At 34.2% G+C, this 4237-nt stretch overlaps 1 pseudogene; it reads right to left on the bottom strand.

Annotated features, from left to right (window-relative positions):
- Positions 1-1496: 1496 nt before the first annotated feature.
- LOC143609223 (heat shock factor protein HSF30 pseudogene) lies at positions 1497-3010 on the bottom strand (annotated as a pseudogene).
- Between the last annotated feature and the right edge of the window lie 1227 nt (positions 3011-4237).

Consider the following 4237-nt stretch of genomic DNA (forward strand, 5'->3'; position numbering starts at 1 on the left):
CTAAATTCCACTAAATTGATCTCCTTCATCGTGTGGCCCGGGAGGAGGAAAGCAAGTGAAACGAATGACTTGAAAATGCAATTTTTCGTTGATGTCCCGTAATTCCATCTTTATAATTTCCACCGACTCGGTGAGTTGAATGAGACGCATCTCTGCGAGGAGATTCATTTCAGTGAGTTCCTTCACGAGCTATTGAAGTTTTAGGAGTAGCTTGGTTTGGACACGTGTCGTGTTTCGTTCCTCGGTTGGCGAGGAACGGGAATTTCATTGCTCATCTTAGTTGGCATTGTGATTTCTCAGAGGTGAGAATTGGTGTTTGGTGTGGTGCAAGAAATGCATTAGCAATAGATGAAATTTATAGCCAAACAATTACTGGACAGGGCCCCATGTTTTTGGGAACACAACCCCGTGCTTTCAATCTGACAATTCTGTTACGAATCAGGCTGACTAAGATTTTTGCAGCGAAGATTTTGGCCGCACTTTGTAGCACGGGACCGTGCCTACTGAGGCACGCCCCCGTATTTTTGATATATTATTATTATTATTTTATTTTTTATAACCTAAAGAACATATATACGAGGCCTGGTTTAATGAGGGTCTTGGCAAGACCCTATTTCCAGTATGTCTATCAGTTTTGGAGGATTACTACCTCCGAGACGGCCTCGAATGGTCCATCGATGTAGGGTTTTAATCAATGTCCATTGACTTTTAACTTGTGGTCGTCAGAATTTGAGATCTCGACTGTCTCATAGTCAAAAACTGATTCAACTATGTATGGGCCTGTCCAGCGAATTTCAACTTTCCTGGGAAAAGACGTAAACGGGTTTTATATAACAGTACACAACCGTCAACTTGAAATTTCTTGTTTCCTTTTAAATGGGTGTCGTGTAGTCTTTTCTTTGAAAGACCAGGAATTTTCATATGCCAGTGCTCTAAGTTATTCTGGCTCATGTTTGGTTCATTGTTTGGTGCTGCCATCATTTCTTCTGCTTGATTTCCTCCCGATGTCGTGGCTTCTGTTTCCTGTTTACGTATTTTTCAGCGAAAAAGTCGTTCTTCATGAGGCACGACCCCGTGTTTTTGGTGCCTGTTATATTTTCTTTTGTCGTTTCTGAAAGGTGACCACGGCCCCATGCCCTCTGAAGCACGACCTCGTATCCAGTTGTCCATTATTTTGTTTTTTCTTGCAGATTTTTGTCTTTTCTTGCACATGAAAGCATGGGGTGTGTTCCATGAAGCATGGGGGGCGTGTTTAGTTGTTTTCTTGGGTTTTCTTTGATTTTTCTTTGGCTTTTCATTTGTTTCTTCGTTTGAGGCTTGGATTCACCTGAAAATACATTTTAATATGATAAGTAGTCATTCGAACTATATTATTTGATAGAAGTTGTAGTTTTTAGAGATAATATGATGCTAAAAAGATGTATATATTTTATATACATCACTTGTACTCCAAGAAAAGGTGGATTTATAGAGACCCACAATATTACGCTATAAAATCTTATAAACAATCACTTCAATTTTAATCAAGTATTCAAGGATTTGATGACCTTAAATACTCCATTTGATCCACTAATTCCTGGAAATCTTCGTCCCAATCAACCTTTTCACCATCTAAATCACGAACAACAGGTAGAGTTTGATCATCCACATCCACATTAAGAAGTTCCTCCCATAAATTTACCCTGAGATTCATTGTCCACCACGCTTGAACATCTTGATCACCAGCATAACTACTTGAATCAACTTCAACATTAGCAACTGCAAGAAATGGATCTCTTAGATTCTCCACTCTTTGTGTCATTGTTAATCTCCTTTTGCGCCCGATTTCAATATGCTCATGTTCTTTATCCTCATATATATATATATATATATATATATATATATATATAGGGGTGGGATCTAGAGAGAACTCCTCTTAAAGAGAGAACTAGAGAACTAGTAAAGAATTAGTTTTAACTATTTTAAAGAAAATTATTTTGTGATTTTTTTTCTTTCCTCATTCTAATAAGATAATATTGACCCTAAAAAAAAAAACTTGTCGGTGTAGTACTGTAGCGCATATGTGCACTAATGTCTATTGCATATATACAATAGTGTTTTATTGCATATAATACAACACAATTGCATTATCCAATACACACTATTGAATATATGCAAATACGACACTAATAATTGTATGCAAAACACATTATCGCATATATGTAATACAACACTAATGCACATATGCACTATATCGATTTTTTTTTAATTTTTGTATATAATATAACACTATTGCAAATAAACAATACAAACAACTATATATATGTTATTCAACATTATTTAAAATATCAAAATGCACACTATTGCACATATGTATTATAAAAAAAGTCTGTGTATTGCATATATGCATTACTCGTTAATTTTTTTTCTTTTTTTTAATTTTTTTTTTTAGTTTTATTTTTTTTTTTTTGTGGTGAAAAATAACAACATATAAGAAGGATGAAAGAAAAAAAAATTAAAAATATTTTTTTTAATTAAATTAAAATAATTCATTATTAGTTCTCTGATTCTCTCCATAAAATGGAGTTCTCTCATGATCCTCTCCCTATATATATATATATATATATATATATATATATATATATATATATATATATATTTCTGTAAAAACTCCGGATTGCTAAACGCTTTTGCAAGAAATCCCATCATTTTTTTGTTGTTTTCTCTCGGTGGTTCTTAACCTGCTCTCCATGGATATGAGTTTGTCTTTTGATTTTTGTTGTAGATGTCTTAGTCTTATGATTTCAGCCATTAATAGGCTTGGGTCACGTTTAAGAGCTTCGAGTTCTTCCTCAATCCCGTATTGGCCTACTTCGATACATGGAGCAGATTCTTGCTTCGATTGGGTTATTAGGACCACATTTCTTCGTCTTCTTTCTGTCTTTAGAAGATGCCTTTTACCACCAAGAAACCCTTCATTTTCAAATTCCCATGTCTCGATCCACTTTTTTGAAACCTTAGTTATGAACATAGTTTTGTAATTCAGTAACTCAATTCATGATGTTTTGTCACTCAATGCTAGAACAAAGAACCTGTTAACTCCAATTAAACATTAGTTTTACCCTTGAACATCCCAATGACCATAATGTTTAAAGCATGATGTCATATAATTTCCTGTTTGTGGTATTAGAAGATTTGGTTTATTTATCACATTTATTCGGCAATGATGGTGGTCAGCAACTTGGCGTGGCAACCTCGGTTGCAGCCATAGCTTCACTGAGCTGTACTTTGTTGACAATGGCAATGAAGAAATGTGTATATGAGCATCTTTGTTTCATAGTGACTATGATGATCTATACATCTGTGTCTATTGGTTTGACTATCTTTTCATGTTTTATTTCATTTTAATTTAATAAGTACTTTACATTCTAGACCATATGGTGATGACTAATATGTTTCTTTATCAATTTTTAGTTTCTAAGCCTCAAGTGCTATGCTTTCTAGACTCGAGAGAACCCTCAAACAACCCACCGGAAAATATAAAAGATAAAAGACTCAAATGAGTTATAGAGAGAGAAACTAGAGAGAGGTTAGAGAGAAATATATAAGAAGAAGTATTTATTGATGCTTTCATCAACTCAGTTAACAATTTTATTGTATTCACAATGATAGTTTTTGTTAATTCTTTTTTCTAATCAAGAATCATTTTTCAATATAAAAGACATTTTGATTTATGTTTTTTCGTTTTGAAACAGGTTTGCGGTTGCGCGTGACTTTTGATGTGGTTTGTACTGAATGTGGTTCTATTCTATTTCGCCTTATGCATCTACCAATAGGTGATGACATTCCACTCTGATATAGTTATGCCACATATAATTATGGCCTACTTTTACGAATTTGTTGACTCTGCATTGTTTGTTTTCTTTTGTCTGTCAAACTGTGCAAGTGCTTGATTTGTTGTAACTTCCTTACTTGCAATTGGAGGTGACTTATGTGAATGTGAGGTAAGTTCTGTGATGGTTGTTTGCTCTTTAACATTTTAGTTTTAGATTTAATATAGTAGCCATAAAGATAATTAGTCTTTTAATTTAAATGTGGTGGTCATACGAATCATTAGGGGTTGTTAAATTTGTTAGCTCTGCATTGTTTGCTTTCTTTTGACTATTAAAACTATGCATGTGTTTCAGTTGCGATAATTTCCTTCGCGAAGAAGCTCATCGTTTATGCGATTGGAAGTGGCTTCTGTGTGTACCACCTA

This window comes from Bidens hawaiensis, unplaced genomic scaffold, assembly GCF_021521415.1.
Source record: "Bidens hawaiensis isolate Kalapana, Puna unplaced genomic scaffold, B.hawaiensis_p1.1 tig00000237_1, whole genome shotgun sequence".
Classification (NCBI taxonomy): domain Eukaryota; kingdom Viridiplantae; phylum Streptophyta; class Magnoliopsida; order Asterales; family Asteraceae; genus Bidens; species Bidens hawaiensis.